Below are 12,865 nucleotides of genomic sequence, written 5' to 3'. Positions count from 1 at the left end.
GCCTGGCCATGACTCCACATAGGAGCTGGAGAAGGGACATGCCGTTGCTTCCAGGAGCGGCTTGAGGTAAGCACTGCCCTAAGCCTGTACCCCTGAGCCTCTCTGCACGCCCCTGCCCCAGCCCTGATCCCCCTCCCACCCTCCAAACCCCTCGATCTCAGCCCAGAGCACCCTCCTGCACCCCCAACCCCACCCCAGAGCCCGCACCCCCAGCAGGAGCCTGCACCCCTTCCCGCACCCCAACCCCAGCCCTGATCCCCCTCCTGCCCTCTGAACCCCTTGATCCCAGCCTGGAGCAACCTCCTACACCCCAAATTCATCCCCAGCACCGCCCCAGAGCCCGCCTTCTGCCCCCACTCTCCACTCCCCCACCTCAGCCTGCACCCTGAATTCCTAATTTCTGGCCCCACCCCAGAGACCACACCCACTCCCCATTTCCAATTTTGTGAGCATTCATGGCCATACAATTTCTATTCCCCAATGTGGCCCTCGAGCCAAAAAGTTTGCCCACCCCTGGTCCTGGTGGATTCTGCATTTCCCGGAAATCCCCTCTCCCCCATCTCTGACTTTTCCTGGGCAGCAGGCTGGGGAGTGGGATTCGGGCAGCAGCCGGAGCCAGCAAACTGGTAGACAGCAACCTCTCCTTGCCCAGCACGTGCTCCAGAGGTGCCTTCCTCACCCCTCTCACTTCCCCTGGGCAGCAGACCGTGGCCTGGGGAGCTGGATCGTGGTGGCAGCACAGAGGAAGCACCTTCCGGGCACATGCAGGGCAGGGACAGTGTGCTAACTGTCCTCTCGCTAGCTCTGGCCACTTCCTCAGCGCTGCTGCTGCCCAGATCCCGCTTCCACTGGACAGCAGGCAGAGGTGTGGGGAGCAGGATCTGGGCAGCTGCACGGAGGAAGCAGCCTGAGCCAGCGAGCCTGGTAGCTATCATGGCCCAGCTCCAGGGAGAGAGGGCCCAAGGCTGGGAGAGTAAGAGCAAGTGGGCTGGGTGGAGCTGAGCAGAGAACTTGGGCTGAGAAGAGAGGGAAGAGGGGAGCAGAGAGCTGAAAAGCGGGGAGCAAGGGACTGGAGGGCTGAGAAGGGGGGCAGCAGTAATGGCAGGTCCCCAAAAAAAGACAGAATGCAACTGGTGGGTTACCTTAGTAAAAAGCTTGGGAACCACTGCTCTGAAAATCAGCACTCAGTACTTCATGTATTCATAAGAGCATTGTATACGTACACTGCACTAGAAGTAAACATGTAGGGAAAATATACAGCCACAGTATTTCCACTACGGTATAACACCAGGAAACCCCAACACTTGACTGCAAAGCCTCTGGTATGCTTTAATGTTTCTGCATATTGAAAGCTACAATGGAGAGACCACAATACAACACTTTTCCTCATCACGTCCACCATTTAGGAACCCAGAGAAATGAAACACAAGCTGTTTCATTTCTGTCTGCTGACAATGCAGTGAGAAAATTAACCCTAGGGCTGCCTCTACCACAGTGGCACAGGTAGAAAATAGGTGATCTCCTAGGCCAGTAATCAACACACAAGTCTATAAATGCTTGTATTTCAGTGGAAGCTGACACTTCCTCTCAACAGAACTCTTTCAAATGTGTGGGATAATTTTTTTTATTATAACTGGCTGAACAAATTTGAATATCCAATTTTTTTTTTTGACAAAAACCAGGATTTTGGGGCAAAAATTTGCATTTTTGACCAGCTCTAATTTTTATAAACACACACACACACACACACACACCCAGACATACCTACTCATAAATAAACATCCACCCACACCTAATGTTTTTTAGGGGTTGGCATGGGAGATGGGGCATCTTCAGGTCTCGATGAGGGCTGAGGAATCCCCCCACCCAATACACCAGAAAGTGATTTGCACAGTTTTCTGTCGGGGAAAAAGGTTTATAACAGGTTTTTATTCTTCAAACCAAAACCAAAAAATTGTGGGAATTCCATAGAGGAAGGAGGAAACAGAGTGATTTTTTTTTTTTTTTTTTTTTGAACACAGAGCAGCCAAGGGGGTGCTGGCACCAATGGTACCTGCCTCTGAAAGACACAGTTCTTAACAGCTAAAAGTGGGATTTTCAAAAGAGCCTAAGGGAATCTGGCATCCAACTCCTGTTTAATTTCAAGGGGATCTGGGAGTTTAGTTCCCTTAGGCTCTTTTGAAAGATCCTAACCTACACATATTTGTGAAGCTTACTAAAAAGGTACTTCCCAACAGAGCTCAGATTTCAAACATGCAAAAGGATTATTCATATACTTCCACTGAGATTTGCTTTAGATGGCTTTTTACGCTATTTCTACATCATGAACTCCCACATTTACTAGAATGTCTGTCATGTGCTCATCATGCAAAACTGCAGATTAGTACTTCAAGCTGATTTAATTTATATATAAATTAAACATCTACTGCGAAGATGATATCACAAAAGAGGAACCAGATTACCAAACAATCCCGATCGCTTTGTATCCATGACCTGTCCTCTTCCTTATTTACCATGCCCCCGATTTTTGTATCATCTGCAAATGTTATCAGTGATGATTTTGTGTTTTCTAGGTTTTTTTATCATTGATAAAAATGTTAAAAAGCATAGGCCACAGAACTGATTCCTGCAGGACCCCACTAGGAATGTACCAGCTCAATGGTGATTTACCATTTACAATTACATTTTGAGACCTATCAGTTAATCCAGGGGTGGGCAAACTTTTTGGCCTGAGGGCCACATCTGGGAATAGAAATTGTATGGTGGGCCATGAATGCTCACAAAACCGGAAATGGGGTGCGGGAAGAGGTGAAGGTTCTGGATGGGGGTGCGGGCTCTGGGGTGGGGTCAGAAATGAGGAGTTCAGGATGCGGGATGGGGCTCTGGGCTGGGGAGGGGGAGTAAGGTGGCGGGGGTGAGGGCTCGGGGGTGGTGCTGGAGATGAGAGGTTTGGGGTGGAGAAGGGTGCTCCAGGCTGGGATCGAGGGGTTCAGAGGGCAGGAGGGGGATCAGGGCTGGGGCACATGGAGAGACTCAGGGGTGCAGGCTCAGGGCAGAGCTTACCTCAAGCGTCTACTGGAAACAACGGCATGTCCCTTCTCCGGCTCCTATGTGGAGGCACAGCCAGGCAGCTCTGCACGCTGCCCCATCCACAGGCGCCACCCCTGCAGCTCCCATTGGCTGCTGTTCCTGGCCAATGTGAGCTGCGGGGGTGGTGCTTGGGGTGGGGGCAGTGCGCAGTCCCCTGGCTGCCCCTATGTGTAGGAGCCGAAGAAGAGACATACCGCTGCTTCCAGGAGGCGTGTGGAGCGGCCCCCAACTCTGAATCCGGGAGCTGCATGGAGCAGCCCCCAACACTGCTCCCGGCTGGAGCACCAGAGCGAGGCAAGCCACAGACCCTGCTCCCCAGCGGGAGCTTGAGGACTGGATTAAAATGGCTGGTGGGCTGGATCCGGCTCACGGGCCGTAGTTTGCCCACCCGAGTTAATCCATTTAATATGTGCCATGTTAATTTTATATAGTTCTAGTTTTTCAATCAAAATGGGGTATAGTATCAAATAAAATGCCTTACAGAAGTCTATTACATCAACCCTATTACCTTTATCAACCAAACTTATAATCTCATAAAAAAAATTAGTCTGACAGTATCTATTTTCCATAAACCCAGGGTGATTGGCATTAATTACATTACCCTCCTTTTATTCTCTACTAATAGAGTCCCATATCAGCTGCTCCATTATCTTGCCCAGGATTGATGTCAGTCTGACAGGCCTCTAGTTACCCAGGTCATCCTGTTCACCCTGTTTAAATTCTGGTACAACGTTTCCTTTCTTCCAGTCATCAGGGACTTCCCCAGTCTTCCCAGGATTATTTAAAATAATATGTCAGACCTGCTTATATGGCTATGTCATCTCCCTGTACTGTCTGAGCCTCTCACTGTGTATAGGGTCTTTGGTGTCCAAGGCCATGAACTCTATTTCAGATCAGATACTGCAACTCTATTTCCTATTCAAACTATGCCCCTCACTCTCTTGAGAGCTTCATGCAGGTGGATTCCTGTCACATAGAGCTCATTGCAGGATCAGGGCCAATGTGACTGGCTGATGACAGAGATGTCTGTGACTGTTCTTTCTAGTACCTGATGCTTTGTCCCTGATCAAAAAGGCCCAATGTAGGCACGGAAGGGAAGTTCGGTCTCTAGGCTCATTTAATCCCTAGCCCCCTGCTGAAACAATCAACTAGCACGCAGTCTGACGGTGATTTGTGATTCATAGGTTCACATAGTACATTTATAGTGCAATTATAAACCTGCAGCACCAAGTCTCAGAGCCCAAGTCAGCTTGGTCTCAGAGCCAGGGCTTCAACCCCAGCATCTCCATTACAATTTTTAGCCCTGCAGCCTGAGGCCAAGTCAGCTGACCTGAGCTCTGAAACTTGGTGTCACAGGTTTTTTTTAAATCACAGTATAGCTGTACCCATAGATTCCAAGGCCAGAAGGGATCGTTGTGATGATCTAGTCCAGGGGTCGGCAACCTTTCAGAAGTGGTGTGCTGAGTCTTCATTTATTCACTTTAATTTAAGGTTTTGCGTACCAGTAATACATTTTAACATTTTTAAGATGGTCTCTCTCTATAAGTCTATATTTTATATAACTAAACGATTGTCGTCTGTACAGTAAACAAGGTTTTCAAAATGTTCAAGAAGCTTTATTTAAAATTAAGTTAAAATGCTGATCTTACGCCGCCAGCCTGCTCAGTCGGCTGCCAACCTGGGGTTCCGTTCACCTAGGCTGGACATGGGGTGTGAGGGGGCTGGGTATGTGTGTGGGGTGCAGGAGTCAGGGCAGGGGGTGTGGGGGGCTGGGTATGTGTGGGGGATACTGGAGTCAGGGCTGGGGTCTTGGGGGGGTGCAGGGCTCAGGGCAGAGGGCTGGGTGTGTGTGAGGGGGGTGCAGGGCTCAGGGCAGGGGTGTGGGGGGGGAGATGTAAGGTTCAGGGCAGAGGGCTGGGGCTGTGGGTTGGGGTCGTGGGGGGTGCTCCCAGCCCCAAGCGGCTCACAACAGGGGGCTGGAGGGGATATGCCCTGATTCCACCCCCCTTCCCCAAGGCCCTGTCCTCACCTCTTCTCCGCCTCCTCCCCAAGCAGCGAGCCCTTGCAAGGGCCATCAGCTGATCGGAGTCAGGGAGGGAGAGGAGGAGGGGCAGGAACGCAGCACGCTGGGGGAAGAGGCAGGGGAGGGGGGAGCTTCTTCACCCTGCCCCGGTAGGGGGGGCAGGTGGAGAAGAGCGGGCCGGGGCAGGCAGGATTTTTAATGGCACGCTGCTGCCTGCCAGGGTCCCGGCCTGGGTTCGGCAGCAGGCTGAGCGGGGCCAGTGGCTGGGACTCGGCAGGCAGCAGCGTGCCATTAAACATCAGCTATTAAACATCAGCTCGTGTGCCGTCTTTGGCACGTGCCATAGGTTGCCGACCCCTGATCTAGTCTGACCTCCTGTATAACTTTTGTATTCTTGTGCCTCTTCTCTGAACCTTCTCCAATTTTTCAACACCTTTCTTGAATTATGGGCACAGAACGGGACCCACTATTCCAGCAGCAGTTTCACCATTGCCAAATATAGAGATCTACAGCCTCCCTTGATATGACAGACTTTTTTGCAACTGCTTCACATAATGTGTGCCATGTTAATTTTATATCTTTCTAGTTTGTTAATTAAGATGTCATGCGATATGACAACGCCTTAAAGAAGTATATTACATCAACACTATTACAATCAAACTTGTAGTCTCATAAAAAAAGAAACCAAGTTACTTTGACGGGATCTATATTCCATAAACCCATGCTGATTCGCATTAATTCTATTACTCTCCTTTAATTCTTTATTAATTGAGTCCCATATCAACTGCTCCATCATCTTGCATGGGATTATGTCAGACTGACAGGCCTATAATTACCCAGATCTTCCCAGTCACCCTTTAAATATTGGCAAAACATTAGCTTTCTTCCAGCCTTCTGAAATTTCCCTGGAGTTCGAACACTTATTGAAAATCAGCATTAATGGTCCAGCGAGCTCCACAGCCAACTCTTTTAAAATTCTTGCATGCAAGTTATCTGGACATGCTGATTTTAAAGTGTCTATCTTTTAGTAGCTTTTGTTTAACATCCTCCTGATATATCAGTGGAATGGAAAAAAAGCGTTATATGACTACATCATCAAGTGTGTTTGCCAAAGTTAGGAGATTGTTACAATAGGCATGACCTGCTGCTCCCACCTCTAAGATCATCTGCACACCGCAGCTCAATGTAAAAAGCTTGTAAAACACATGTAACCCCACATCTACTTCATCGTACTTACTAGGAAATCTGGAGTCACTTTGGAAGGGATAAATCTTACTCAACAACATCTGATACAGTTGTACCTCAGAACCTCCACCAAATATGGTGACACGATTATGGAAGAAACATGGAGGGCTTCCCCAACCCTCATCCTCACCCCTCTGCATCCCAGACACAAAATTTTACAGGGAGCTCCCCCTCCTGCAGCTGTCAGTAATATAAAGGCCGGGGAAAGCATGATGGGTGGCCTTGTTACACACAACAGAGTGGAAACAAAGGGTCATTTCCTACCTCCTTAGATAGCTCACTTCTTCTCTCTCCATGTATTCAACCTGTGAAAGGCAATGGGGAAAGCCCCAGTGTCAGTGGGGGTGTATGACTGAGGCAGGCAGCTTGTTGTAAAGCTATTATAGTTCACAGTCACACCAAAACCCACAGACCTTAGAGCACAGTGGGACTCCGCTGTGAGGGAGTCATATGGTCTCTGGGGTAAAGGGGCTAGATTCTAGTGACTCACAAGGGCACAGCTGCCCTTCTCTCTCCTCAAAGAAGGGGAAGAAGCATGGCCCAAAGGGGATGATAGGATCATCAGTTAAATACAAGTCTCTGCCTTTTGGGCTACAACACAAACAGGGAGATTCAAAGTTTGGCCCCATGTGCCTTTGTGAGAAACCACCATGCTAAGGTAAGGACACATTTTCTATCAAAATTCTGGCCTGACTTTTGTCCACATGGGTTACACTCTAACCTAGACTCTCTAGGGAAAATTAAAAGATTAAAAAGTATATTTGCTTGTCAGGCCATAACATTCCTGTTCCTTGAATGAACAGGAAGAGCCACACTCAAATCAAACAGCAATGAAAATCCAGTACATTCATTTACTTTTATGAAGCGGTTTCACTCTCGCCATAGAATTAATTAATCCCTGATCCTCCAAGTTACTCCACACACTCCAGACCCGAGTCCACGCAGAGCTAAGTGCAAAAATCAGAACCTAAGGTAGTTTATAAAACTACCACAACAACTTCTGAACCCAGGTAACAGTGATATGCCAGCAAATCACACACAAAGACCTGTATTTCTGGTTGCATCTACCTTGGCTAAAATGGGTCCTGTCATTCACTAGTGACAATAGCAACTGTAATATACCATCTGACCCCAAGCATTTTAACTATGTCTCTAATCCTTCTGCATTATTACAACTATACCCATTGAACTCTGTTTTTCCTGCATGCAATGGCAGCAGACTCTGCACGACATATGTGCAGCATGTGGTCTCGGTGTTTATTACCACAAGGTCACCTCTCAGACCTTAGATTGGGGAACTGAAAGGTTTTTCAAGATAAGACAAATAGTGTGGGAAACAATGGTATTTTAAAGTAGAATAAATGTTGTGCTTGTCAGATTTGACAGTGTTCCTTGAACATAATGAATAGAGGGTTGTTTCCTAACCACAATGGCCATCGTCAAACCAGCAAAAATGGGACCCATAATTCGTCATCACTGTAGCTCTTATTTGGAAAAAGTCTTAGTTCTACAACATAAGGTCTGCTATATGATTCTACAGGAATATAACCAGGGTGCTGCTGGGTTTCTTTGCCATACCAGCCACATGCTGCAAGGACATTGTGCAACCTCTCTGCTGTCATTGTGTAAGCAACAGAAGCAGGGCTAGGGACCACTATTGCAAAACCTCTGTGTGGGGCCTCACTCACCCGACTCTATCCCATTAGGTCTGTTGCTTCTCCAAGTTTTGTTAAAGAAGTTTTTAACTTTCCTTGCACCTGGAAGAGGATCTAAGGTTAGAGACTTAGGTAAAAAGAAATCCATAAGGATTTGATAACCTTTTGCATGGTTCTTTATGAATCAGAATCACTTAGGCCTTAGGGCTGCTTACAATTTGCTCTAGTTTAGTTCAACTGCAGCCATGCAGATCCTAGCTTGGGCACTCTTAGCTCAGTTTCAGTTGCTCCTAATCAATTTTAAACTAAACTGAAATAAGCTGCTTTTAAGGTTTAAGAGACTTCACCCAGCCTCGTGCACCAGTTTTAAATGGCTTTTTAAATGACCGCTGACATCAAACCAGGGCATTAACGTCAGTTACTCGCACCCAAATGCCCTGGATCTTATTCACAGCGCCTTGTGAATCCCCCCTGCCCCAAACCACCACCACGGGCCTCCTCAGCCAGCGGGACCGGCCGTGGCAGCCGGAGGGCCGAAGTCCGAAACCGCCCCAGCCCTTTGTTCCGCTCTCGGGCAGGCAGCGACCGAGCCCAGCCCGGCCACCCGCCGCGCAGGGCCCGGACAGAGGGAGCCGGGAGCTGCCCCCGCCCCGGCGCCGCGGCCAGGTCCGGGCGCGGGTCCCGCGGGCGGCCGGCGGGGGCCCCGGAGAGGCGGGGCAGGCTGGAGGCCACGCACCTGAAGGCGCACCGGGCGGTCCCGGGGGCTCCAGCAGCGGAGACGACCGGAAGGCGAAAGCGAAACTGGCTGGTCCGCGGCCCCGGCGGCGGGGCCAGGGGCGGGCAGCGACAGCAGCAGCTTCCTGTGCAGCCTGGTGGCGGAGCCCGGCCGGGCCCAGGGAGGAGGCGCGGCTGCGTTCGCCGCCCGAGCGGGGCGGGTCTGCCGGGACGGTGCCCAGCCCACAGCCGAGAGCCGACTGTCGGTGCCCCTCCGGCTCGTCTCCGGGCCTCGCTGTAAAGCGCCCGGCCCCGGCCCCGGCCCTGGAGAAGCAGTCGGCGTGTCACCCCGGGGTGCCGCCCTGCCTTTGTTCCCTCGCTGCGGGGTGGGGACTTGGGAGAGAGTCCGGCACGTCCATGATTTTTCTACCTCTGGTAATTGTCCGGCGCAAACTAGTTGTTTTGTTTCATAGACTCAGGCTTATGCAGTAACGTCCGCAGCGCTTCTTACCGGCTGTTTGTACAATGTGGGGAGAGCGATGCACATTAGTCTCCCCCAGGAGGGCAGGTGATGGGGGATAATAATTTATAACTCTCCCCACATTTTACAGCTTGGAAATCGGGCAGCGTCCTGTAGGACGGAAGTGACTCATGCGTCAAACACTGGAAAGTGGCTTAAGCACCATTCATCCTGCAAATGTTCATGTCGCTTTAAAGCCAAATTTGTGCTTCCCATCGTCGCTGGTTGTGCCTGAATCCAGTCCCTCCTGCGTAATTTAAAACAGTGCGACGGCCGCTCCACATTATGCGGGCTCCAAGAGGCTGTTACGCAGCAACTGGGATGCAAGGAAATCCTGGCCATGCCCCGCTCCAGTTGCAGGGAAGGGGAGCCGCATAGAAGTCTGTATGCCACCACGGAGTCCCTCTGCACTGGAGGATTCAGGTCCATATTGTGCTGGCAGAGGCACAAAGGAAGCCCAGTTCTGGGGAAAATGTAGCCCTAAATCTTCCCCAATGTTATATTTAAAGGACAATGCATAACAATGTAATATAAGTTTACAGAGCTGTGGTAGTGCTATGAGAGACATAGACATTTCTACAGTTGCTCTTCCTACAAATAACCCAAATACTTTTCTATGTGCTTGAACCACTGGAGGAGAAGAGGTCCAGCAGCCATTCAGTATCTCACCTAGCATATTGTCCAGGGCTCAGTCAGCTGGTTTCCAATGGAATAATGAGCACGAATGAGGGAGGAGCTTGGAAAAGTTTGTTACCTTTATTAATATATATTCAATATTCTGGGGTGCTGGCTAAGGAACCCCTTTTGGGGTGTAGAGCTAAGGTGTGAAAGTCTTCCAGATCTGTGGATGGTGTTGGTTTATTATGAATGCACTTACAATAATTAATAATACTGGACAGTTATCTAGCAATTCACAGCTTCAGAGTGTTGTACAAACAGTAATTAATCCTCAAACACTCCTGTAAAGTAGGTATTGCTCCTGTTTTATAGATGGGGAAACAAAGACACAGAAAAGTTATATCAAATGACTTTACTTGCACACAGCAAGTCAGTGGCAAAGCCAGGAGTAGAACTCAGAGTTAATGTCTCAAAACTCTGGGTTTAGAGTGATAGACTACTGATAACATTTTACTTTTACAATACACCTTCCACCCTGAGAGATCAGGAAGCATTTTACAAAACACTGTAAGTGTGAATCATTTCATCCTCACTGAAATGCAGCAGCTGAATACACAGGAACACTATACATAGTTGAGAACAATATGTTATTGAAACTGCAGGGAGAAATTAGATAGGCAAAATGTAATTATTCAAACTGGAATGTGGCCAGACACCAAGCTAATATCCTATCTTGCATAAACATGCTATGAGATATGTATTAACCAGAAGTGGTTAGGATCTCAGTTTAATATCTAAAAGACAGCACCAATAGTACAGAAGGGCTTGTGGCATCATGCCACGGCACTGGATCAAAAGGAAATATGCCATTCACTGAATCAATATCCACTTTTCTTCCTTGGATATATTCTATCCAAGAGCATGGAGACTGAACCTGGGTTAGTAGGAGAGGACTTTTAAGGTCAGAGCCTGAGGTGATCTGGCTGCAGGCTAACAGATATGAATGGATAGTGCAGAGAATTGCTTTCTGCAAAAATCTATGTTAAATTGGCAAATCATCTATTTTGTTCGTACAAGACCATCTACACATAAGGGACTGACATACTGTATTATTTATTCATGCTCTCAGTTTTCTTTTGAATCACTTTCTTAATTGTTTTGTATGATTGCTCAGCAGTTTGTGTATTTTTGTAGATTATATGAGCTAATGTATTTTTCCTTTGCAGTTTCTAAAACTAAACACTATCCTATCTTTTCCACTCTGTCCTCCTTCTCCTGGAATAACACGTGTATATAAGGCAAAATGTATAATGCACCAGTATCTCCTGCAAATTGTAACCAACCTTGTTTGTCTGAGTGATTGTCTGACCAAGAAGTAGGACTGAGTGGACTTGGTAGACTCTGAAGTTTTACATTGTTTTATTTTTGAATGCAGTTTTTTTGTACATAATTGGACATTTGTAAGTTCAGCTTTCATGATAAAGAGAGTGCACTACAATACCTGTATGAAGTGAATTGAAAAATACAATTATTTTGGTTTTTACAGTGCAAATATTAGTAATAAATATAAAGTGAGCACTGTACACTTTGTATTCTGTGTTGTAATTGAAATTAATATATTTGAAAATGTAGTAAACATCCAAAAATATTTAACATAAATGGTATTATATTGTTGTTTAACAGCGTAATTAATCGTGATTATTTTTTTTAATCACGTGACTAATCACGATTAATTTTTTAATCGCTTGATAGCCCTAGTACTGAGTGAAGTAAAGTTGTAAAATCAATGTTGGCAAAGCAATAAATGAATCATTAACGCCTTTCTTAATTAGCAGAAATAGTTCTCTGTCTATAGACACAGAGAGGATTTCTGCTTGTATTTCACAAAGAATCCAGCTTTGACCATTGTCAATTCTATTTTTAAGCGTGTATGGCTGAGACAAGCTCTCATGTTATTGTATTATTTTACAATCACATGAGATCCTCAGGTCCAGGTGGCTGTTACGGTTTGTGAACCTGATTCTTGATCTGTAAAGTGATCTCATCTGATCTGGCAGAGAGCCGTTTTATTTTTAGGACAGTCATTGCTATGGTTACAGTGAAGGCAGACTTGGTTCTTAGTATCCCTGATTGTGGAGCATTTGCTATGTAATTATTAGTAACAATAAAATAATTTTGAAATTATCTCTAATCAGTGTATTATGTGCATGTAGGGAGGAAAAATTATATACCACAATAGTTTTAGAACATGAATAAGCATTTTATTTAAAATTAAACAACATTTTTACATTCCACAAAACACCAAAATTAGTTATCATAAACCTAGGATACATTGATGAGCTACATTCATCACTGGTGTAACTTATGAAACCATTGAATTGCACCCACTTAGCTAAGCAGTAAATTTGGGTCACGGGAGTCAGGCCTGCTTAACTAAATCTGGGAAATATAGCTGTTTGCATGTAAAGTCTATGAGGCTATGAAATGACTTCATTTCTTCATCCTACAAATAGTCATGGACCCAGATTCATAAGAGTAGCCCTATTCAAGACAGCACTTAGGCATGTGCTTAATTTTAAGTGCTTAAAGTTCAAGTTAAGTATGCACTTAAGAGCTGTCTTGAATAGGAATGGAGTTAAACACTTGCTTTCATGCTGTACTGAGTTGAGACTGAAATTAGTAAGAAGGCAAAGAACTGTCAATTCAATTGCTATTCTTTATCTGAAAATCTGAAGACACAGGACTAGGCAATTCAGAACTGGGCATATTGTTCCTTGTTCCTCTATAAACTCATTATAATATAGTCCTCCTATTACAGTTCTTTTCCAGAAAATGAAGAACCTCTGAAATCGTCAGAACAGTTTTATTCTATTTGTTAACTATCTTTAAACAGAATGATCTGCTCTTTATAAAATACAACTTGTAAGCAATATCTATCAAGTAATGTAACAGGTTATTAAATGTATCATATCTAAGGCTACGTTTTAGTCACGGGTATTT

At 46.4% G+C, this 12,865-nt stretch overlaps 1 protein-coding gene and 1 long non-coding RNA gene across 5 annotated transcripts in view; one reads left to right on the top strand and one right to left on the bottom strand.

Annotated features, from left to right (window-relative positions):
• CFLAR (CASP8 and FADD like apoptosis regulator) overlaps positions 1 to 9,009 on the bottom strand; it is a 36,308-nt gene extending 27,299 nt beyond the window's left edge. For 2 of the 4 annotated variants that reach the window (XM_084642606.1, XM_084642607.1), the window contains exons 1-2: positions 8,750 to 9,009; positions 6,623 to 6,663 (exon numbers count right to left, since the gene is read on the bottom strand). The gene's annotated coding sequence lies outside the window, so the exon portion shown is untranslated. The remainder of the gene's footprint in view (positions 1 to 6,622; positions 6,664 to 8,749) is intronic. The other 2 variants (XM_084642605.1, XM_084642604.1) reach the window with 1 other exon arrangement.
• A 27-nt stretch (positions 9,010 to 9,036) lies between these two features.
• Positions 9,037 to 12,049, top strand: LOC311528023. The gene is made up of 2 exons (XR_014713493.1): positions 9,037 to 9,162; positions 9,339 to 12,049. It is a non-coding gene; the product is annotated as an uncharacterized lncRNA (long non-coding RNA).
• The last annotated feature ends 816 nt before the right edge of the window (positions 12,050 to 12,865 follow it).

The sequence above is a fragment of the Lepidochelys olivacea genome (genome assembly GCF_965140295.1).
Source record: "Lepidochelys olivacea isolate rLepOli2 genome assembly, chromosome: 11".
Lineage (NCBI taxonomy): Eukaryota > Metazoa > Chordata > Testudines > Cheloniidae > Lepidochelys > Lepidochelys olivacea.
Note: the sequence above shows the minus strand (reverse complement) of the source record. Positions and strands in the feature narration are given on the sequence as shown.